Source organism: Neofelis nebulosa, chromosome 2, assembly GCF_028018385.1.
Source record: "Neofelis nebulosa isolate mNeoNeb1 chromosome 2, mNeoNeb1.pri, whole genome shotgun sequence".
NCBI lineage: Eukaryota > Metazoa > Chordata > Mammalia > Carnivora > Felidae > Neofelis > Neofelis nebulosa.
In genome coordinates, this window is record NC_080783.1 from 143,247,681 (window position 1) to 143,273,149 (window position 25,469).

At 38.5% G+C, this 25,469-nt stretch overlaps 1 protein-coding gene and 1 pseudogene across 1 annotated transcript in view; one reads left to right on the top strand and one right to left on the bottom strand.

Moving 5' to 3' along the window:
* DIPK1A (divergent protein kinase domain 1A) overlaps positions 1 to 25,469 on the top strand; it is a 102,192-nt gene that overhangs the window by 858 nt on the left and 75,865 nt on the right. The window lies entirely within an intron of this gene.
* Positions 21,724 to 22,616, bottom strand: LOC131504369 (F-actin-capping protein subunit alpha-2-like; annotated as a pseudogene).

Sequence of the window (25,469 nt, forward strand, 5' to 3'; positions counted from 1 at the left end):
CTCAGTCATGTCATGTGTACTGTTCGCGTGTTAATCTTTCATGATTTCCCGTTCCACCCTCTGTGCCGCTGCCAGTCTGTGTCTTCGAACCCTACTACTGCCTTCATGTACAGTTGGTCGCCAGGGGGACCTAGTAGACATCGTGAGTAGCTGAGCGCAAATCTATCACCCCAGTGGAAAAACAACTACAAATCAATGCCTCGCGTGGGTCAGCAGCGTTGTCTGCATTCAGAGGACAGTATTCCTTTTACTGCCTACATTAAAAGGCTTAAGGTATCGAAAAATTATTCAGGGACGGGAATTCATGCTCAGCTGGCGCTTTTACAAATTATTTTAAAAGTTGAGAAGAAACCATTGGGGCAAGTAAATCTTTCATTCTTGTCTGGAAATTGCACATGTAAATCGTTACCTTGCAGTGAATCATGCACTGCAAATTGGAAGCATGATTTGACAACCCACTATTTGAAGGGTGTAGGAGTAAAACTAAATGTCCTGGGTCCTTGTAGCGGCTCCACCAGTAGTAATTGTGCTTAAGGAACAGTAGAGCAACCCACTGTAGAATTCAACCTAGGCCAGATACCTCTTTGTAACCCTTTATATGAACAATAGAATATCTTTCCAGACTCTCCCCCCAAAATAAGTTTATTGCGATATTTAAAATGTTTTTCACTAAAACTAACTAGCTATTTATTTTTAATTTTTGAGATTTTGTGGTAAACTTTATTTTAGACTTCGATTAGTTTGTCTCTAAACGTTCTCCATAAATGGGCTGTGACATTTTTTTGGCACCATACCTCAAGAGCTTTCAGATTGGCCGAATTAAGATAAGTTTTGCAAATAGTTGTGGTTCCATTAATGGCAAACATTTGGTATTTCTGCCTTTCGAATGTGCACATCATTATATATTACTAAAATAAGGTAAACTTGGATTTTAAGCATTTCAAAAGGATTTGGGGGATATAGTGATATTTTAGTAGGCTACTTCTTTTTTTTTTTTTTAAATTTTTAAAAATGTTTATTTATTCTTGGGAGAGAGGGAGAGACAGAGTGTGAGCAGGAGAGAGGGAGACACAGTACCCCAAAGCAGGCTCCAGACTCTGAGTGGTCAGCACAGAGCGGGATGCGGGACTCGAACTCACAAACTGAGATCATAACCTGAGCTGAAGTGGCATGCTTAACTGACAGCCACCCAAGTGCCCCAGTAGGCTACTTCTATATAAAGAATGATTAAATAGGAAATTATTGATTCTAGTATTATATTTTAGATAAATAAGTTTTAAACTTGGGAACCCAGGGGCCTGGTGTTTTAAACAATGTCTTGGTATTAGTATTTATTGTTTTTATGAATTTTCTTGTTAGTTGTGCCTCACTATACTCTTTTAGTTTAACCAGTTAAAAGGCCTTCACATTACTCAAGTGTCATACTTTTTTTCTGTTCCCTATTGTCTAAATGCCTCATCTTCTGCTTTTTAGAATTCCTTTACCACTAGGTGCTTCAACCTTGAAATTGTTTTGGGCAAAGTCAGAATATCTCCAACTGAGACCATTAGACAGTACTCAGTTTCTCAGCCACTGAAGATTGAATTAATATATACAGTACTCCTTTTCCTCTTTTCTTGTTATATTTTTCCTGAGAATAAAATCACGTTCGTTTAAGAACAGCATGAGGCATGAGAACAGAGCTGAGCTTTGTTCATTTGTGCTTCTGGTTCATCATGACCTTGAAAAAACTTCCTAACTTTTTAGTTCCATAGTTTCCGTATCATAAAGTGGAGATTGTGGTTCTTAACTGAGTACATCACATAAATATAGTGAGGATGAGCTATATGAAGTTAAGTATTTTTTGTGACATTTTTGCTACATTTTAAATAGAAAAGCATGTGAATTTAAGTAGTAAATACATACAGGTAAATATGTTGAATTCCTTCACCCAAAGATTCCTGGATATCTACATCACCACCCCCACTTTTATTTATTGAGCATTTATTGGTAATTGATCTAGGTGTATATATAATATGACTTATCATATTGATTTAGTCATTTACTTAATATTTGTTGGAGGCCTGTCACATCCCAGAAACTTTGTGAGATGGAAGCAGTTCTACTGGAGCTAAGCAAATGTCTTTGTGGTCCTTATGGAACTTAAAGTCTAGTTAGGGAGACAAACATTAATTAAATAATCCAGAAATATATAATGACAACAGTAAGTGCAATGAAGGAAAAGGGAAGATGCAGAAGACAACTTGAGAGGAGGAGAACAGTTTCCTTCTCTTTAAAAAAAAAATTTTTGTTTTAATGTTTATTTATTTTTGAGAGTGAGTGAGAGAGACAGAGCACGACTTGGGGAGGGCCAGAGGGAGAAGGAGACACAGAATCTGAAGCAAGCAAGCTCCCAGCTCTGAGCTGTCAGCACAGAGCCCCACGTGGGGCTGGAACCCACGAACCATGAGATTATGACCTCAACCGAAGTTGGACGCTTAACTGACGGAGCCACCCAGGCGCCCCTAGTTTCTTTCTCTTTTAAAACTATTTTATTATGGAAATTTTTATACATACATAAAGCAGAAAAGAATAATGAACTCTCACCTACCTATCACCTGCCCTCAACAATGATCAGTATTTTGTTTCATTTCTCCTGCCAGTATCCTCTTTCCAACTAGAGTGGTGTTTCAAAATTATTATTTAAAAATTTTTAATTCTAGTATAGTTAACATACAGTATTATATTAGTTTCAGATGTACAACATAGTGATTCAATAATTCCATATATTACTCTGTGTTCATCATGATAAGTGTACTCTTAATCCCCTTCACTGATTTTACCCATTCCTCCCACCCTCCTTCCTCTCTGGTAGCCATCAGTTTATTCTCTGTGGTTAGGAGTCTGGTTTGGGGATGGGTTCTTTTTCCCTTTGTTCATGTATTTTGTTTCTTAAATTCCACATATGGGTCAAATCATATGGCATTTGTTTTTCTCTGACCCACCTCTTTCACTTAGCATTACACTCTTTAGCTCCATCCATGTTGTTGCAAATGGCAAAGTGTCATTCTTTTTCATGGGTGAGTAATATTCTATTACATATATGCAATATAAATATATGTATGTATATCAACTCTGTATAATCGTGGGTTTATTTCTGAGCTCTCTGTTTCATTGATCTATGTGTCTGTTTTTGTGCCAGTACCATACTGTTTTGATTATTGCAGCTTCATATTAGATCTTCAAGTCTGGGATTATGGATACCTACAGTTTTGTTCTTCTTTTTCAAGATTGCTTTGGCTATTCAGGGTTTTTCATGGCTCTGTACAAATTTTAAGATTATTTGTTCTAGCTTTGTGAAAAATGCTGTTGGTATTTTGATAGGGCTTGTATTAAATCTATAGATTGCTTTGGGTAATATGGGCATTTTAATAATATTTGTCCTTCCAACCAGCTAAAGTATTTTTTAATGTTTATTTATTTACTTTGAGAGAGAGAGAGAGAGAGAGGGAGAGAAAGAGGAGGAGGAGGAGGAGGAGGAGAGGCAAAAAGAAAGGGAGAGAGAATCCCAAACAGGCTCTGCACTGCCAATGTGGAGTCAACTCGGGGCTCAAACCCTCTAACCGTGGGATTATGACCCAAGCCAAAATCAAGAGTTGGATGCCTACCTGATTGAGCCACCCAGGTGCCCCCATCAATGCCAACTTTTTGATGCAGGGAGTACTTCTTCCAGAGAAGTGGTGAAGGCACACTTTGTCTGTGGGGCCTCTGTCAGTCAGGAGGGCTCATGACCTGCCTGAAATAGATAGCCAACAAACATTTACCTGAGCAACATGGCAAGGCATTATTCTCAGAGCATACTAATTTATAGGTCCATCCTTTCCAGCTATTTTGTTGAAAACTTACCTGAGAAATAGTACTTCCTGGACTGGCTAAATGTTGCGGCACATTGAACAGAGTAGAGGCCTGCATCCGAGATCGGAAACTGTGGGTGTATTAACATGTTTAGACCGTTTTTAGGCAGTGTTTTTCTTCCACACATCATTACAATGATACTACTTTTGGCCCACTGGATGTGGTGACCCAGCATGACACCTGCATTTATCTGTTTTTAGCAGTGTGTTTCCTACAAATTAGGATCTACTTTGTTTAGGGTTTACTCAGGTCTGAGTGGGACTGATAACACAGCCTATAATTCCTTAGTTTTAGTTTAGAATACCTTCTTCCTTCTCACTATCATTAAGTCTTGGAAGAATGAAAGTTAAGACAATTTAGAGCAATTTTCTGTATTTAGATTATACACATTTTTCCACTCTACTCATTCTGTCTGCATGCCCTGTTGCATTTAAAAAGCTGCTGCAACTCTAACGGAATTTGAAGTTTGAGATATGCGGGTACTTCTAAAGGTTTTCAAGCCCTTTAGATTGCAAAACTTTTAAATTTCTTAACAATGACTAACAGTTCCAATATGTGTTCTGTAGAGCTGTCATGAAAAAAGGATAAATAGCATGTTCTAATTAGGGTGTGGGCACTTATTTAACATTTCTGATACCAGGCTCTTTGGTTTATATTAGTACTGTCTTTCAAAAATGACTGCTGTTGGGGTGCCTGGGTGGCTTAGTTGGTTGAGTGTCCAACTTCAGCTTAGGTCATGATCTCATGGTTCATGAGTTCAAACCCCACACTGGGCACACTACTGTCAGTGCAGAGCCTGCTTTAGATTCTCTGTCTCCCTCTCTCTCAGCCCCTCCCCCCACTCACGCTCTCTTAAGAATAAAAATAAACATTAAAAAAATGACTGCTGTAGATGGTTTGGTTCTTTGTAACTTAGTGTGGCTGTTTTATGGGATTTAGTGCGAGATGGGGTTACTGACTAGGTTAACTGGTACTAAGTGATGATGTTATCAAGTATGGTACTTAGGGTAAAATGGCTTCTTGCCCATTTTCAGCCTCCAGGATTATTTTAAATCTAAGGATAATTAGAGCAGGTGGTGGTTCCCTATTCCCCAGACTATAGGTGGTGTGGTTCTCATCAAGTTTGTTAGACCTGCTGTTCAAAGCTAAATTTTTGCCTTTGCCTGAAATGAAATCCCTAAAACTCTGATTAGCTTCCTGAGACTGGTGAGTATATTGAGAGCGTATGCATCCCATAATGTCTTAAATTCAAACATAAAATTATAATGCAAACATTCGATATTATCATTAGTTGCTTTTCTACCCCTGTTAGAAACTCAAAGAAATGATGAATTCTCAGGCATATTGCATCCTCACCATACTTTCAGGCTGTAGCGTATAGTAATAGTGTTTGTTTCTTCATTGTCATCTTCCCAGTGCCCCTCCATTTTCATTTTGATCAATTATAAAGTTGTTTTACATTGTCTATAGTTTTTCCTTCCTTCTTTCTTTTCCTTCCTTCCTTCCTCCCCTCCTCCCTCCCTCCCTCCCTCCCTCCTACAGTTAGGTACATTTTATTTATTTATTTTTTTTATTTATTTATTTTTTTTTTTTAAATTTTTTTTTTCAACGTTTTTTATTTATTTTTGGGACAGAGAGAGACAGAGCATGAACGGGGGAGGGGCAGAGAGAGAGGGAGACACAGAATCGGAAACAGGCTCCAGGCTCCGAGCCATCAGCCCAGAGCCCGACGCGGGGCTCGAACTCACGGACCGCGAGATCGTGACCTGGCTGAAGTCGGACGCTCAACCGACTGCGCCACCCAGGCGCCCCCAGTTAGGTACATTTTAATGCTTTCATTTCTTAAAGTTGCTTCTAAAAACAATGCTATACCATTCCGTTAAATATCATCTTTTATATCATTTGGTTGAAAAGCTAAATGTCTCACATTCTTAACATATTTCTAGACATTCAAATATTTTTGACTAATTTTCCCTTAAAAATCTTAATCTACAAAGTATATGAATTTAGAAAAACTATGATATTGTCAAGTGAACATATTTGAAGAAAAAAACCCAAAATATTAGTGGATCAATTTTTCTTTAGAAATAAATAGTTCTTTTTTTTTAAAGAGTTTTTTTTTTTTTTACATTTTTAAAAGTGTTTATTTATTTTTGAGAGAGAGAGAGAGCAGGGGAAGGGCAGAGACAGAGGGAGACATAGAATCCGAGGCAAGCTCCAGGCTCCGAGCTGTCAGCACAGAGCCTGGCATGGGGCTCAAACCCATGAACTGCAAGATCCTGACCTGAACTGAAGTTGGACGCTCAACTGACTGAACCATCGAGGTGTGCCAGAAATAAGTAGTTCTTTTTGTGGTTGGGTGAGTTGACTGGGTATTTAATGAAATAATTTTTTTAGATGTTATCATGGTGTTGTGGTTATTTTTCTTTTGTTTTCTATTGTGGCCGCAAACACATAATATGAAATTCACCATCTTACCATTTTTTAAATGTTTATTTATTTTGAAAGAGAGAGAGCGAGAGAATGAGGGAGGGGCAGAGAGAGAGAGAGAGAGAGAGAGAGAGAGAGAGAGAGAGAGAACCCCAAGCAGGCTCTGCACTGTCAGCACTGAGCCCAGTGTGAGGCATAATCTCATGAGTGGTGAGATCATGGCCTGAGCTGAAAATCAAGAGTCAGACGCTTAACCAACTGAGCCACCTGGGCACCCCACTATCTTACCACCTTTATGTGTATGGTACAATAATGTTAATATATGCACAATGTTAGAAACAGCTCTCTGGAACTTTTTATCTTGCAAAACTGAAACTCTGTAATTAAACATCTCCCCATTTCCCCCTCCCTACCAGCTTGGTAACCACATTCTGCTTTTGTTTCTGTGAGTTTGACTTCTTTAGATACCCCATGTAAGTAGAATCATGCAGTCCGTGTTTTATGACTGGCTTATTTCACTTAGCATAATGTTCTCAAGATTGATCCATCTTGTAGTTTATGACAAGATTTCCTTCTTTTTAAAGGCTGGATAATTTTCTACCATATGTGCATACCACACTTTCTTTATCCATTCATTAGTCACTGGACATTTAGGTTGCTCCCACATCTTGGCTATTGTGATTAATGCTGCAGTGAACATGGAAATTATAATAATTCTTTGCGATCCTGCTTGCAATTATGTATACCCAGAAGCGAGATTGCTAAATCATAGGGTAATTCTATTTTTAATTTTTTAAGGAAACTCCATACTGGTTTTTATTGTGGCTATACCATTTAAATTCCCACCAACAATGCACAGGTTTTCCACATCCTTGTCAGCACTTGTTATTTTCTGTTTTTGTTTTGTTTTTTTGATAGTGGCCATTCTAACGGATGTGAGGTGATATCTCATTGTGGTTTTGATTTGCAATTCCCTGATGATAAGTTATGTTGAGTATCTTTTCATGTGCTTTTTGGCCATTTTTATATCTTGTTTGGAAAAAGTTCCTTTTCGATTTATTGTTTCAGATTGATGTTTTTTTCAACAGGGTTATGGATTATTATAAATAGAGTTTCCTTTCTGTCCTAAGAACTGAGTAATCATGTCCGAGGATATTCTTGCAAGAGAGATTTATAACATGCTAACAACCTTCTGAATTAATTACTACATCCATTTCAGACATACAGGGTATCAGAATCACAGACTGATAGATCCTAGAGCTGGGACCATAAGTTTTACTGCCTGCCCCCAGTTGCTTGAAATTAGAGCTTCTTATTTATTTTAAATTTGAAATATTGACCAATATGCCAACCTCTGTACCATTGACTGGATCTAGGATTTTGGTGGTGTTTTTTTTTTTTTTAATGTTTATTTATTTTTTGAGAGAGAGAGAGAGAGAGAGACAGAGAGAGAGAGAGACAGAGTGTGAGCAGGGGAGGGGTAGAGAGAGGGAGACACAGAATCTGAAGCAGGCTCTAGGCTCTGAGCTGTCAGCTAAGAGCCTGATGTGGGACTTGAGCTCACGGACTCTGAGATTATGACCTGAGCTGAAGTTGGATGCTTAACTGACTGAACCACCCAGGCACCCTGGGTCTAGGATTTTGAATAAAATGTGCTAAAGGATTTTTTTGAGATAATGGGGAAATTGAAAATGAACTATACATTGGATGGTATTATTGTATAATTGTTATCATTGTTAAATTGTATTATATAAGAGAGTGTCTTTATTTTTAGAAGGTGTAAACTGAAGTATTTAGCATAAAAAATGTCATAATGCCTATAATTTACTTTCAAATAGTTCAGGAAAATACATTTGTATATACATATATAAGGAGCAGTGTTTCTTAACCTTGGCACTATTGACATTTAGGGCTGGATAATTCCTTGTGGTGTGGGGCTTTGTTTTGTAGGATATTTAGCAGCATCCCTGGCCTCTACCCTTTAGATACCAGTAGCATCCTCCCCCCCACCCCCCAGTAATGACAGTCAAAATGTCTCCAAACATTGCTAGATGTCCTCTGAGAGGCAAAATTGTTCCTAGTTGAGGACCACTGATACAGAGAAAAAGAAAGCAGGAGAGGTAGAGATATTTATGTATGTTTAGGGAGAATGACAAAGAAAGCAAATGTAGGACAATGTTAGCGATTGATGAATATAGGTATAAGGGTATTTTTTGCACTATTCTTTTAAAGTTTCTGTAGATTTAAGGATTTTCAAAATAAAAGGTTGGGGGAAAATTAATTAAACTGGATTTCATAATAACTGAGTATTATTGGAAATGTGTGAACTCTGTCCAAAGTTACATGAAAGGTCAGGAAAATGAGATTTGATAGAGCACATTTGAAGTCAGCAATTAAAGAAAGTGTGTTAGTCTTCCAGTGTTCCTGGAATAAATTACCACAAATTGAGCAGCTTAATACAACACCCATTTGTTTGTACCCTTATGTCACAGTTCTGTAGGTTAGAAGTTTGAGTACAGTTTGGCCTGCTCATTCACTGCTCCAGGTTTCAAAGGTTGAAATCAAGGTGTCATTAGGGTTGACTTTCTTTCTGGAGTACTGGACTCTTTTAGGTTGTTGTTAGAATTCAGTTCCATACTTGGGCTGAGGTGTCCATTTCCTTTCTGGCTGTTGGCTGGGGTTGTTCTCAACTTCTAGAGGCCACCTACACTCTTTGGTTCATGGCTTCCTTTCTCCATATAGAAAGCCCATGAGAGTGGTAGAGCCTTTGCATGCTTCATATCTCTCTGATTTCCTCTCTGCCTCATTGCTCTGGCTCTTCTGCCTTTCTCTTCTGCTGTTAAGGGGTCACATTGGGTACACCCAGTTAACCGAGAATATCTCTGCTTTAAAGTCAGCTGATTAGTAACCTTAATTCCAACTGCCAAGTCTCTTCATACATAGATTAGTGTTTGATTCAATAACCAAGGGGGTGGGAATCTTGGGAGACATCTTTAGAATTCTGCCTACCACAAAAAGAATACAACTGAATTCTGACAATTAAAAAAACCAGTCATTTCCTACAATATTTTATTCATGTCTTTCCCATTGCTATTAGGTTTGAAGATGTTGTCATAGAATAGATTTTATAAGAGTTGTATTGTTTTAAGTTTATTTTTTTTAGTAATCTCTACACCCAACATGGAACTTGAACTCATGACCCTGAGATCAAGAGTTGTGCACATGCTCTTCTGACTGAGTCAGCACACACCCCAAGAGAATTGTATTTATTGTTCCAACAACTACTATGGGAAGAATCGTGGATGTTTATTAAAGGAAGGAAGACACAAATAGCTGCTGTGTGAAAATATTTGTTTTTACAGTAGATACTATTCTTAAATCTTTTGTACTATTATACAAACTAAAGTAAGAGTACAAAATTTCACTTTATGAACCCTAGGAAAACATTCTTTAAAATGTAACTTATGGGTCCCTTGAGTTTGTTCCTAGAAAAAAAAATGTAACTTATGGGGTGCCTGAGTAGCTCAGTCAGTTAAGCATCAGACTCTTGCTTTTGGCTCAGGTCATGATTTCATGATCATCCAGCCCTGTGTTGTGTAGGCTCTGCACGGGGCGTGGAGCCTGCTTAACATTCTCTTTCTCCCTCTCCCCCCCACCACCCTGCTCGCTTGTGCTCTCTCCCTCTCTCTCAAAAATAAAAAAGTAACTTATTTCTCTTTATTACTATAATTAAAGTTGTTCTTAACCCCTTAAAGAAGATAACACTTGGTTTTGTTTTACTGTATCAGCTGACAACATTTTTAGTCACACCTGATCCAGTAAAACTAAATTTGTCCCCAGTGAATGCAGAGCCTATTTATTACCCTGATCTTCTCCTTTTCCCTGAGCATATACTCAGGTTGTGCAAAATGATACAATGTACATGTTTTTCCATGTGTTCAAAAATATTCTGTAACCACTCTAAGATACTGAGCTCCTGTAGCCCACACTAAGCACACACTTCTTCTTTCTTGCATTCCTATTCTTTACTTTCACCATCACCCTCGTGTTATCATCACAACTGAGGCCTTTGCACACCCATGTCTTCCAGTCCATCCACCCCGCTCTGGCTTTCCTCCTTTCCCTATTCAGTCAGGATGCCAAGATCTGTCTTTTCAGCTGCTCTTCTTGGCTCATTTACCATCTCCTTATTGCTCTGACCTTCCTTCATTCTTTGTGGATACTCCTGCCCTTTCCTTTCAGTTACTTTAGTCCTTTGCTCCCCCACTTTCCCCAAGATTCCAGCCTTCTTCTACTTCTCATTTTGTACAAGCTCTGTTGGTAATTGTAGCTCTTCACGTAACTTCCACTACAACCCAAATATTAATGGGTCTCAACTCTATATCACCAGTCCAAACCTCTCCCCCAGAACTTTAGATTTGCTTATTTGATATCTACCTTTAGATGGCACTTCGTATTTAACATGTCCTAACCTAAACTCCACCCCCCTCAAAACTTGCTTCTTTCCCTTTCAGTTAGTGATACTCTCCAGTTACTAAAGAGCATTTCCCCAGCGATTAGTAATGGTAAGTACTTTTTCACGTATCTATTGGCCATCTGTCTCCTGCTGGTACCATGATTCTCTCCTTATGTGTCGTTAGGCCCACTATAATAGCCTCCAGAATGGCCTTCCGGCCTCATTTATACCCTTTTAGCTCCATCTTCCACATTGCTTCCAGAGTCATCTTCCCCCAAATGCAAATCTGATCTAGTCTCCCTCCCTTTTGATGAAATCCTTTAATAACGTTCTACTGCCTTCAGGAGACTATGCAGAGTTCTGAGCATGGCCCTCCATGTCTGGTCCCTTCCTGTCTTGCCATTTCATTCCTGCCACTACCACCTTATGCAGCGTTTAAAACTCTAGCAATCCCGAAAATCTTGCAGTTTACCAACACACCATGCTCATGTGTCAGCCTGTCTGCCCTCCCTTTTCTGCTTTGCCCTAGGATACCCTTCCCCATTTCCCTGCATTCCTGTCTACCTGGTTTATTCTTAGTTTTCTACTTGCCCTTCAGGTTTTGACTCGAAGAGGAAGTGACCTCTTAGCAATCCTTCCTAACACCCCACACAGTATTAGTGTGCCTCTTTTGTGCTCCAGACTGTGTGTGCATGATATCCAGCACATACAATGATACTTGTCACCAGCAGTTTTTACAGCTTTCTTTGGTCCCAGGCTCGATTTCCTTGAGAGCTAAGATGTCCGTTGCCCTCCTCTATCCTCTGTGCTTAGCCAAGACTAGATGCTCAGTAAATATTTGTTGAATGAATCAGCATAAACACTAGCAGAGATAGTTTATGGGACTGATTAGATTAATTTTTTGTACAAAAGAAAACATGTATATAATAAGTAAAATAATATAGGTGAGCTTATGATGCAAATTATTGTTCTCCCCTTCTACTTCTCCTTATCCCCAGCTTTAGTCCTGAAAGGTAGCCTCTTTGAACCACTTATCTTTTTGGCTTTCCTGGTAACTATACCTCTAACTTCTAGAGCTCTGTGTTTGAAAGGAACTGTATACATCCTAGGAGGTGCTTTATTCTCATATACTTTTTTATATCTTAAAATATTTATTTTTGTCAGAATAGCTAATTATTTTCTGTTTCTGGTTTATTACTACAGTAAGCATTCCCTCCAGATAAAAAAATCTATTCAAAATTATTCTGATACACTTTTGTAAAAAAATTTTTTTTAATGTGTTATTTATTTTTAAGACAGAGCATGAGTGGGGATGGGGCAGAGAGAGAGGGAGACACAGAATCTGAAGCAGGCTCCAGGCTCTGAACTGTCAGCACAGAGCCCGACACGGGGCTCAAACTCACGAACTGTGAGATCGTGACCTGAGCTGAAGTCGGACGTTCAACCAACTGAGCCACCCGGGCACCCCTCTGATATACTTTTAACATCTATTTTTGTGTAAGTTATAACAGGTATGTAATAGATTAATATAGTCATAAGTTTATATAGAATATTTAGAAGTAAATATACAAATGTTAGAGATTTGTGCTTTGAGATATTTTCCTGAGAGTTGTACAGTCAAAAAGATTATTTCCTCCAAATAACAGAATTTTATGTTTTTTAATCAATTTCAGATAATATCTATTGACTTTCCACTTTAAAAAATGAGTGTTCAGGGGCGCCTGGGTGGCTCAGTCGGTTAAGCATCTGACTTCAGCTCAGGTCACGATCTTGTGGTCCGTGAGTTTGAGCCCCGCGTCAGGCTCTGGGCTGATGGTTCAGAGCCTGGAGCCTGTTTCCGATTCTGTGTCTCCCTCTCTCTCTGCCCCTCCCCCGTTCATGCTCTGTCTCTCTCTGTCTCAAAAATAAATAAACGTTAAAAAAAAAATTTAAAAAAATGAGTGTTCAGCCCTCTTATACTATAGTCCTCCCATTCTCTCTTCCAGTGCTTGATACAGCAGTCGTATTATTAATTTTACTTCCTCTGCACTTAACTTAGTAACTTTAGACACTGACAGTGATTCTCATTTTGTCCACTTTTGACAATCTTTGTTGACTCCCCCATTTTCAAAAAGGGGCATTAGAACATGTGCTTCTTTTTCCATCTGTTTTTCTCACTTTCTGTCAGTGACACTTTCATATTGTCAAAGTTGATAAGTTATATATTTTGTCCTATTACCAAGGACAACCAAAGCTCCACATAAGTTGAATCTAAAAGATGAAAACTATAAATAGTATCATACTGTTATGACCTGCTAATTATTCCTATAAAGGAAAATCTCCCTTATGAACCTGAGACCCACTGACTGCAGCATGAAGTTACTTTCTCCTTGTCAGGAAGGCAGTAGGATTAACAGACAAGGACAAATCCTTCTTGTTATTAAGCAAATTACTGCAAGGATTTGCCCTTTTCCAAAAGCTAAACCATATTTCTGCCAGTGGGGAAGAGAACATGTGATGTTTGCTCATTCCCTATAAATAAAAACTTTCTTTTTGCTTAGAAATCATACTTGTTTGCTTTTTTTTTAAGTTTATTTATTTGAGAGAGAGAGAGTGAGGGAGAGAAAGAGAGAGAGCATGCAAGCAGGGGAGGGGCAGAGGGAGAGGAAGAGAGAGAATCCCAAGCAGGCTCTGTGCTGACAGACATGAACCATGAGATCATGACCTGAGCCAAATTCAAGAGTTGAATGCTTAACCGACTGAGCCAGCTAGGTGCTCCATGCTTGCTTTTTAATTTTCCTATTAAAGAATAATTCAAAAGCCTATCCTTTGAGATCTGTATTAAAGTAACAGAGTTATGATTTGTGATTACTATGGGGCACAGTTTCTTCCCTGAATAGTCAATATACCTTATTTTTCTGGATGACTGTCTGCTCAGCTGTGGGGAGCAGACATTTCTTCTGACATCTGCCTGCAAATCCAAGTGAACTGAGCTAGTTCTGGAGTGCTGGACCGTTTGAGTAATGAACAACTGTCACCTTTAGGGAGAGTACCGCAAATAGGAATTGCTTATCATCTCGTGCCATGTACACAGAAAATAAGAGTGAAACACTTTTGACCAGGATTTCTTTTAGGATCCTGAAATTTGTCTTGACACCAAATGTATCAAAGTTAGTTCTGGCCTAAGATGAAGAGCATCTCTATTTTTAGTATTCCGTAAAATATGATTCTATAAATATTTAGTGTAGAGCCAATTTGCGTGCTAGGATTACATTTTCTTCTCTCAAAGCCCAGAGTAATGAACTCTGGACTCTCAAGATTCTATGATCAATAACAACCAGATCCTCTTTTCTCATACTCCGTTAATCCTTATCAACTGGGGTAAATGTAAGCTTGCTTCATATTTGGAATGTAGCTTCTTTGTGCCTCTTTTTTTTTTCCAGGAAGTTTCTAGTTGCCTTTCTTCTTCTATTTTTTTTTTTTTTTGGTATAATAATATGCCTTTGTCATAGCCTCACTTCCTATATACATTCAGTTATGTTTTCTATTCTGCGGCATCCCCCTTTGTAACCAACTGCTTTTCTAGGTTACCAGACAGCTGTGTTACAAGGATCTCCCTCCACTCTTCTCCTGGGTTGGAATCACTTTTCTCAGGATCCTGTCTTCCACAGGATCCACTTTTACTGTCCTGATTTTGCCGTCATTTTACTGGAGTGTGTCCTGAAATAAGTTCTTTAGAAAGGATATGTGGGAAATAAACTTTCTGAGTCATGTCTAAAACTGTATATATTGTATCTTAGAACTTGTTCGTAGTTGGGCTGGGTGTAGAATTCAGGGTGAAAATAATTTCCTTTAGAAAATGTGAAGATGTGGTTCCATTGTTTTCTAACATCCTCTGTTGCTGACAAGAAGCCAGTTTGTTTATCGATCCTTTCTGGGTGACCTTTGTTCCTTGTTCAGGGTCTCTTTTTTATACTTGTTTTGAAATTCCATGAGGAAATGTATAGATGTAGGTCTTTTATCAGTTAGTTGTATTGAGTACTTACTGAGCCCTTCCAGTCTTAAGACTTGGGTCTTTCTTCAGCTCTGGGGGAATTCTATTATTTGTTAAATAGTTTTCCCCTCTCTTTTTTCTGTTCCCTCTTTTTGGGGCTCTTATTAGTCAAATGTTGTACCTCTTAGATTGACTGTTTATGTCTCTTATAGTTTCTCTATTATTTCCATATTTTTATCCATATACTCTCATTCTGTGTTTCTCAATTTTGCTTTCTAGATCATCTGTTGATTTGCTTTCATTTTCTTTTTTTTTAAATATTTTTTCAACGTTTTTTATTTATTTTTGGGACAGAGAGAGACAGAGCATGAACGGGGAAGGGGCAGAGAGAGAGGGAGACACAGAAGCGGAAACAGGCTCCAGGCTCTGAGCCATCAGCCCAGAGCCTGACGCGGGGCTCGAACTCACGGACCGCGAGATCGTGACCTGGCTGAAGTCGGACGCTTAACCGACTGCGCCACCCAGGCGCCCCTTTGCTTTCATTTTCTAATCACTCTTTAAATACTAAGAATTTTAGGGGTGCCTGGGTAGCTCAGTCAGTCGAGCGTCTGACTTCAGTTCAGGTTGTGAAACTCGTGGTTCATGAGTTCAAACCCCACGTCGGGCTTGCTGCTCTCAGCCTGTCAGGGCAGAGCCTGCTTCGGATTCTCTGTCTCTCTCTCTCTCTGCCCCTTCCTTGCTCTCTCTCTCTCTCTCTCAAAAATAAATAAACAGTAAAAAAATAAAAAAAATTCTAAGAATTTTAAACTAAATTCAAAAGAGTTCTTCCAAGTTATTTGTTCCTTTTTTGTGGTTTCCTATTCTTTATGTGTTTTTCTCAGTTCTTTCTCATGCTGCTGGATTTCCCCATGTGCCTGGTAATCCTTGGTTGTCTATTCATATTTTAAGAAAGAAGGACTGAGGAACTGAAATGGATTTTCTGTGCCATTTTATTATTTTTTTTTAATGTTTATTTTTGAGAGAGAGACAGAGACAGAGCACAAGTGGGGGAGGGGCAGAGAGTGAGATGGAGATACAGAATCTGAAGCAGGCTTCAGGCTCCAGGCTCTGAGCTGTCAGCACAGAGCCCATCTCAGGACTTGAACTCACAAACTGCGAGATCATGACCTGAACTGAAGTCAGAGGCTTAACCAACTGAGCCACCCAGGCACCTCTATTTTCTGTGCCATTTTATTTTCCATTTTTTTATTTAAAAAATTTTTTTTAACATTTATTTTTGAGAGACAGAGAGAGACCAAGCATGAGCAGAGAAGGGGCAGAGAGAGAAGGAGACACAGAATCCAAAGCAGGCTCCAGGCTCTGAGCTCCAGGCTGTCAGTACGGAGCCTGATGTGGGTCTCAAACCCACAAACTGTGAGATCATGACCTGAGCCAAAGTCGGATGCTCAACCAACTGAGCGACCCAGGCACCCCTTCTATGCCATTTTAAAAGTTGGTCTCGGGGCGCCTGGGTGGCGCAGTCGGTTAAGCGTCCGACTTCAGCCAGGTCACGATCTCGCGGTCCGTGAGTTCGAGCCCCGCGTCAGGCTCTGGGCTGATGGCTCGGAGCCTGGAGCCTGTTTCCGATTCTGTGTCTCCCTCTCTCTCTGCCCCTCCCCCGTTCATGCTCTGTCTCTCTCTGTCCAAAAATAAATAAAAAACGTTGAAAAAAAAATTAAAAAAAAAAAAAAAAGTTGGTCTCTTTTCCCCTTAGACCTATCACCTGTGTGGATGGCTGACTGAGCCCTCAGTGTAGGGCAAGATGCCTTGACTGGCCTGCTTGCTCTAGGCCTGTGCTCAGACCCTGACCTTGTGCTGGAGGAGTGCTCTACTGTGGGCACACTCCCCCTAGATGCCTTTACTTTCCCCAGGTCATTTGTTCTTTCAAGTATCTGGCTTTTCAACTGAGGATTAATGCCAGGATGCCTGTGATCTGTGTGGGGGTGGGGGAAGTAGATGCGGATGCCAACCAGCACAGTTCCAAGTACAGACCTTCAATTATTCCCACTGTCTTTAGCCCCACTTCTCCCTTCTCTCCTCCCTTGTACCTGCTGGCCTAGAGCCCAGAGCCATCAGGTGTTCCAGGGCAGATTGGCTCTCTAGATTCCTCCTAGCATTCCAACAAGCATTTTGGCTTCCAGCTCTTCTTAGGTTGCCTTGTGGGCTATGGTTTTCTCTGGCTGTCTCATGCATCAACACAATTCCATCTGCTTTTTGAATTCTAGAAATTTTGTTGTATATTTCATCCACTGGTGAACCCCTTAACTTTTCTTTCGTTTTGTTCTCCCTTATTTGAGTGTGGTTTTGTAAGCTGTAAGTAGTAAACACACATCCTTAATCTACCATCTTGAACTGAAAATCCAGATGTGAATTTTATTTTATTTTATTTATTTTCCTTTTTTTAAATTTTCATTTATTTATTTTTTGAAATTTATTGTCAAATTTGTTTCCATACAACACCCATTGCTCATCCCAACAGGTGCCCTCCTCAATGCCCATCACACACTTTCCCCTCCCTCCCACCCCACTCCCCGATGTGAATTTTAAACTATCTGTCTTATGAATATTTACCTAACCTGTTTGTCTTAATGGCTGCAATGTCTATTTAAGCATTACATAATTTATAAATTATTTCAATAAAGACAAGAGAATTAAGGTAAATAACTTCAGAGGAATAAAGATACAATGACACAATTTTTCAGAAAATCTTATATAATATCAACAGTTTACTTTAGTAAAAAAGAGAAAAAACTACCCAAAGATTAGAGTCTTAGAATTATCATCAATTTTGTGTCTGATTTCTTTCTCTTTTTTTTAATTTTACTTTTTGTTTTTTAAATTTTACATCCCAATTAGTTAGCATATAGTGCAACAATGATTTCAGGAGTAGATTCCTTAGTGCCCCTTACCCATTTAGCTCATCCTCCCTCCCACAACCCCTCCAGTAACCCTCAGTTTGTTCTCCATATTTATGAGTCTCTCCTGTTTTGTCCCCCTGCCTGTTTTTATATTATTTTTGTTTCCCTTCCCTTAGTTCATCTGTTTTGTCTATTAAAGTCCTCATATGAGTCATATGATTTTTGTCTTTCTTTGACTGACTGATTTCACTTAGCATAATACCCTCCAATTCATCCACATAGTTGCAAATGGCAAGATTTCATTCTTTTTGATTGCTGAGTAATACTACATTGTGTGTGTATGTGTGTGTGTGTATGTATACATACACACACACCACATCTTCTTCATCCATTCATCCATCGATGGACATTTGGGCTCTTTCCATACTTTGGCTACTGTTGATATTGCTGCTGTAAACATGGCGGTGCATGTGTCCTTTCGAAACGACACACCTGTATCCCGTGGATAAATGCCTAGTAGTGCAATTGCTGGGTCGTAGGGTAGTTCTATTTTTAGTTTTTTGAGGAACCTCCATACTGTGTTCCAGAGTAGCTGCACCAGCTTGCATTCCCATTGTGCCTGATTTCTATAGGCTATCATCAGCAAGGTTATTATGTGCTCGGTACCAGGTAAGCACTGAACTTGCAGTAGTGACATGATAGATCTCTGCTCTCATAGAATTCACATGTTGCTTTTGGGAGTTTTTGGAGTTGTTTTGGCACTGATGAATAAATAATAAATGCATTTTAAAAAATAAGCAACAAAAACATTGGGCAGCTATGTGTACAATGCAATAATTGAAATAGGTTATGTGATAATGAGTATCAGGACATCTATTTGGCCAGCTGGTTGGAGAACCTTCTTGTGGAAGGGATAATAATCTGAGATCTAACTAAAGAGCAGGAGACAGGCAGGCAAAAACTGTGACCTTGGCATTACTGTCAGAGAGCATATCCTTTCCTCTTAATCAGTGTTACCTACCCTTTGGTTTTGATCGTACCTCTGTCCTGTAAAGACTTTTTTATTAATGTAATCAATTGCTTAAACATTTCATCAGCTTTTAAATAGCACTTTGGTGAAGTAAAAGACTCGAGATAATTTATTCCCCTAGGACAGAGAAGAAGGGATAAACAAGCCTTTTTATTCTGTAATAGCAGAATGGTTTGGTAAATTTAAAGGCTTTAATTTTTATGGTTTAAGCAACAACTTAATTTGCTTCAGTCTGATTCTTAGCTTTTAGGTGGGGTTCTTCCTTTAATATATCGTGTTGCTATTTTTGGTGCTTATCATTTTGCTCTTGCAGTTTTCTCTCATCAAAAATCATGTACTGCTCACTTCCATGGAGTCCCTGTGCTGGTACTGTGGGCTGCAGATGCACATTCACTTTTATCTTTTAAAAAAATTTTTTTTTAATGTTTATTTATTTTTGAGAGAGAGACAGAGTGTGAGTGGGGGAGGAACAGAGAGAGAGGGAGACACAGAATCCGAAGCAGCCTCCAGGCTCTGAGCTGTCAGCACAAAGCCTGACGTGGGGCTCGAACTCACGGACTGCGAGATCATGACCTAAGCTGAAGTCAGCCACCCAGGAGCCCTTCACTTTTGTCTTTAAATGGGATAAATCTTTAAATGGGATAGCTTTTCAAGGAGTGTGGGGCCTGGTTTAAGGGAGCCATTTGTAGGTCTTTACATTCCCCACATACTTTTCCTAACATTATTCTTCCCGAGGAATGTGCTTATGATGGAGGTGTGGGGTCTGTTCTCCCACTTCTCTTTCACTGTTGCCCTTCTCACATGATTACAAAAGAAAGGCATATTGCTCTAGTTCATATCTCACAAAGGTCCCCGGATGTAAAAACACCAGGACACCAAAGGGCAATGGAGAATACTGGTATCTGTGGGAAGATAGTGGATGATTAAGTAACACTGTCTCAAGTAACGATGGATAATAGTTTCTTTTGCAATTCAAATAATTTCCAATTTTTTTGTTCTCACAAAACTGAGAGAGAGCCTAATTGGTTTGCTAATTAACTAATAGACTATTAAGTATATTTTTGATAGTAGGTTACTGTTATATTTTTTTTACATTGTTCAAAAAAGTTTGAAGCATTGAGAAATAATTGCTCTAACAAGACGTCCATTCTCCTCCCTCATTTATGTGAAGCAGGTTCCTCACCATTTAACATTATGAAAACTAAAGTAGGGATAGAATTGGTGCTGAGCCCTATTTTATCCTGGCAATAAAATAATAGTCACTACATGGAAACGTGAATGAATTGAAGAAGAAAAATCTCACCCATATCTTTTTTTTATTTTTTATTTTATTCATTTATTTTTAAAAATTTTCTTAATGTTTATTTTTGAGAGGGAGAGAGGGAGACACAGAATCTGAAGCAGGCTCCAGGCTCCAAGCTTGACGCACAGAGCCTGATGCAGGGCTCAAACCCCGCTGACCACAAGATCATGACCTGAGCCTAAGCCAGACGCTCAACCAACTGAGCTACCCAGGCGCCTCTTATTCATTTATTTTTTTATGAGTTCAGGATTATATATATTATGATTTCCCTTGTTATAATACATTTATGGCTTTATGGTAAAAATAACTCAGGGACATATGGAATTCAAGCTAATTTGTGTAACTGCCACAAGAAAAAAAGCATTAAATGCATTTCTGAAATAAGTATTCTCTTTTTAAAAATTTTTTAAATTTTATTTATTTATCTTGAAAGAGAGAGCAGGGGAGGGATGAAGAGAAAGGGAGAGAGAGAATCCCAAGCAGGCTCCACGCTATCAGCACAGAGCCTGATGCGGGGCTCAAACACATGAACCGTGAGATCATGACCTGAGCCAAAACCAAGAGTCCAACGCTTAACTGACTGAGCCACCCAGGCCCCCCTGAAGTAACTATTCTCATTTAATTTCAGAATCTCAAAAAATCATTAGACATTGGCCTTGTTTTTAAAAAGTTTACTTACGGGCACCTGGATGGCTCAGTTGGTTAAGCGTCTGACTCTTGATATTGGCTTAGGTCGTGATCTGAAGGTATGTGGCATCAAGCTCTGTGACTGTAGGGCTCTGTGCTGACAACAGGGAGCCTGCTTGGGATTCTCCGTTTCCTTTTCTTTCTGCCTCTCACAGTTTGTGCACATGCATTCTCTCCCTCTCTCTCTCTCAAAATAAAAAAATAAACTTAAAAAAAATAAAAAACAAAGTTTAGTTAAACACTAAGCTAGCTAAATGACCTTCTTGAAAGGTTCAAACATAATTGATGTAGAAAATGCTTTCCCTCAAGAAAAAAAAAAAAAGAAAATGCTTTCCCTCTAATCTCAATCTTACATAAATGGAGGAAGTGAAGGGGAAAAGGTAGATAATTTCTTTAGCAGTCTATATGGTTAAATCCATCAACCACATTAAACTAGAATGTCCATGTTGACCCCATTAAAAAGAACTGGGCAAATATCAAAAGTTATTCACTTCATAAACCAAAAGACAACAATTTTAGGGTTATGATAAGTAAAATATTTTTGAAACACTTCAAAAACCTTTAACATGAATCTAGAGGAAGCATCTCATAATTGTAAGAAATATAACAGAAAGTAAAAAACACTTAAACTAAACTGATTTTCAATCCTCTTTAAACAAAAGAAATGAAAAATAATGGTTGATTAGGTAAGCTCTGTGCTCTAACCAAACTAATTACAGCGATTTTAAATGGCAGCAGCCTATTTGATCGGGTAGCTTGACAGTTCTGAATACTTTTGCAATGATTTAAAAAAAAATTTTTTTTTTGAGAGACATAGAGAGACAGAGTACAACTTGCGGAGGGGCAGAGAGAGAAGGAGACACAGGGATTGAAGCAGGCTCCAGGCTCCGAGCTGTCACCACAGAGCCTGATGCGGGGCTCAAACTCTCAAACTGTGAGATCATGACCTGAACTGGAGACAGATGCCCAACCGTCTGAGCCACCCAGGCACCCCTGCAATGATTTTTTTAAAACTCAAAGACACTAAAGTGATCCAATCATGCAATGTTCATCTTATGCGTTCTGCATCTTTTTGCCAATCCTGTAGCTAAGGTCTTGTTCCAGTCAATCTCAGTGCATGTAACTGGCAACTGACTATGTAAAGTTTGAAAGTACTGTCTGATAATTCTCACTGATGGCAGTCTGGTATTCATTTTCTGCAGCTTCTACAGTTTTTATCAATTCTTTTGCTATTTGCACTTCATTAGGCACCGTTAGGGAATCTTGTATATATTTATGACTCACTAACTGAACATTACCATCTTCATAATAATGAACCTGAGTTTTCAAGATGCCAACCACTTGAGTGGTTGAAGGAGTGATGGTAAATTTCCAATCTGACCTCCAATGACCATTCCAAAACTTTTTGCTTGGAACTGATGGCTTTCTATTCATGCAATAATGATTTGCTATCCATCTAGTTTTGTTGTTGTTGTTGTTGTTGTTTTTTACCATATACAGTGCAGACCCCATTTGGATAATGTTCTTTCATATAAACTCGAAGAGCAGTTTCTACTGAAGTTCTCTATGACTCAACTGCATTTTCTGCTTCATATGGTCTTGGATCGGTTGTTTCCTTTCTTAAGTGATCAAATTTGAAACAGATTCTGGTTTCGGGATCCAAAAACTTTCCATTTCCCAAGTTGCCATGTCTGTTATCAATTCCTGATCTTCATAACCTTCAATTTTTACTGGAGTAAACTGGTCCAAGTTATAGACTGTGCAAATGCATGAGTTGTCCCTTCCCTGAAAAAATTATCACTGTTAGGCAGTAACTGAACATCATTAAACACCTCATTAAATTCTCCAGGAGGGGCATGAATAATGAATTTTGCTGCTGTACATACCTTCTCCTCATTAGACAACTGCTTCTCCAGATCTGCCATTTTCCTTCTGGTGACATACTGTGGTGGGTGTGGTGCCAGCGACCACCTGACTTCCCCTCACACCCATCTCTTTAACAAAGTGTTATTATGTTTAAGAATCTTTAAAATAAAAATTTGCAGTATATTTATATTTTAATTGATTGGTTAGTAATAATAATTGTAAAGAAAACTCAAGCCAGAAGAAATTGTTTTAATACTTGAAGTCTTTTATTACAGAAAATAAAGAGAAGTTTATTTTTAATTCATAGGCAGATTTTTGTTGAGGAAAAATATAACACTGTCCAGTAAAAAACTTTCAAACATAAAATACGTTAGAAATAATTTGTGTGAGGGGCATTTGGGTGGCTCAGTTTGTTAAGTGTACAACTCTTGACTTTGGCTCAAGTCATTATTTCACGGTTTCTGAGTTCAGCCCTGTGTTGGGCTCTGTGCTGATAGCCCAGAACCTGCTTGGGATTCTCTCTCCCTCTCTGTCTACCCCACCTCAAAAATATATAAATAAACTTTTAATATTTACAATATTTACAATATGTTAGAAGTTACTCCTTTGCAACTACTTAAACTTACGGTGAAAGATTTTAAGTATCAATTTAAGGATGTGCCAAGGGATGTATAGCTTTCAAAATTTTCTTGGGGGTCTGCAAATAAAAAAGCGAGATTTCAGTGACACATTACCCCCATTGATGAAGGGGCTACATTCTGAAAGTGTACTTTTTAAATTAATCTATCTATCTATCTATTTATTATTTTGTTACTTTAAGTGGGGCCACATCCAGCACAGAGCCCAGCACAGGACTTGAACTCACAACACCAAAATCAAGACCTGAGCTGAGATCAACAGTTGGACGCTTAATCACCACGCCACTCAGGCACCCCACAAAAGTGTATTTTAAAAGAAATCAAATTCTTAATTGCCAGAGGTCGCTGAATGTTAACCTGGGAGGAAGAAGTGTGGTACTGTGTTTAGATGCTGTCATTGGCCTTTAATGCCTATGTTTTAAGTCAGTATAAGTGTGTTCAGCTGCTGTGTTCTAAACAGGCAAGCAAAGAAAAGGAAAGGGAGGCAGAGGATGGTTGGGTTTTTAGCAGTCTATGTTAGGGAGGGCAGAGTAACAAGGGATATTCCCCTCCACCCCCAGCAATTACCCTAATAGGTCTACATAAGGTTGACCTTTAGATAATGCATGATTTCAGACTTCCTTTTTCTATCCCTGAAAAAGAAAATCTTTATGCTTGGTGATGTCCCAGTCTTAAGTAGGGGGTTATAACAGTACTTTGGGATTAGCCAGTGTTATAGTGTAAATTAACTTCAGTCACTTGATATATGTAAATTACATGTGATCATTTTTCTAGTTGATAGAAGAGTGGAATATGAAGGAAAGGGGTATCATGGAGTACAAGAGGGCATTTGGGAAGGTGGGAAAGCAGAGAGGTATGCTTCGAAAGCTGCAAATAGAAGCAGAAAGTGAGGTATTTTGGTCTTGCTAATGCATTACTTGACATGATTTATGAATGTTTGGTTAATATTTAAAAATACTTCTGACTGCTTTATTAAGGAATTTGTATCTCTGAGGATTAGTTAACCTAAAATAGATCCCATTAAGTCAGATCAATATAAAAGTGGCCCATAGCTAGATCTACCAAATAAATTTAAAAGTCATTATGTTATGTAGATTTCCCTCCCCAAAGATGATAGAAATTAACCATATCAAATGATAGTTTGGGGTTATAAATGCTTATATAGCAAGCATTTTTATTGAAGTGGTTTTGAACTTAAAGAAAAGTAGAAAGATTTCTAATGTTATGTGATATTAAGATGAGTAATATGCTTTATCATGAGATTTCAGGCATGTGATTTGCCTTGTATCAAGCTCCTTTTTCTTGGCCTTACTTTCTTCATTTACCGGTGAGATGATAATGATCGTTGATAAGAGAGTTTTTTCTTGCCTCTCTTATAACGGTATTTTCAGTAATAAAAGAGGAATGCTTTAGCTTCCTCATAAAATGTTATGATATCCCAAATTATAAACTTATGAATGACTTTTTAAAACACATTATGGCCATTTATTTTGCACTTGCCTATTTCAAGAACTTTTTGAAATCAGACCAGTGACATTGTCAGTTTCTCCTTTCAAACTATTTCTTGTGGCATATGTTTATGACTGTCTTGGAGAAATCAATGTATTTTTTTCTTATTGAGAGATGTTAATATATCTATCATATAAATATTTCTCAGCATTCATATACCAGTTATTTTAAAATGCTGTCATGTCATACTGAATATAGAAAATGTCATTATTTTGTGTGATAATAAACAAATGCTTTAACAAGCTACAAAGTCACACAAATTTTGTTTTTCACTTTCAATTTAAAAAAATGGCATACTTATGTTACCTAATGTGAAAAGATTCCCCTAATATTTTTGTATAACTTTGAATAAGAAAACAATTTACATTTTTACTTGAGGAAAGAGCCTAGACAAAATATACATGATGTAGATATAAATCAATACTATCTGTATTTACTAAGGAGAGCTGCATGTGATTTTTGTCTTCCTGTATCTATAAACACTTTCAAGAGGCAAGTAGTAAGTGTATGTCTAGGGACATGAAGGGATGCCCTTCATCTAAGGGGGTGGGTATAGCTTAGATTCGCATGTCAAGTTGCCTCCATAGAGAAGTGGTGAGGATTATAGCATCATTAGGAGGCTGCTTCATCTCTAGGTGTTGGGAGAGGTTAAAGTGGGAGTTGCCCTGGTTCATGATTTAGGATTATGACTCTCTGTAGGGGTGCCTGGGTAGCTCAGTCAGTTGGGTGGCTGACTTTAGCTCAGGTCATGATCTCACGGTCCTTGAGTTCAAGCCCTGTGTTGGG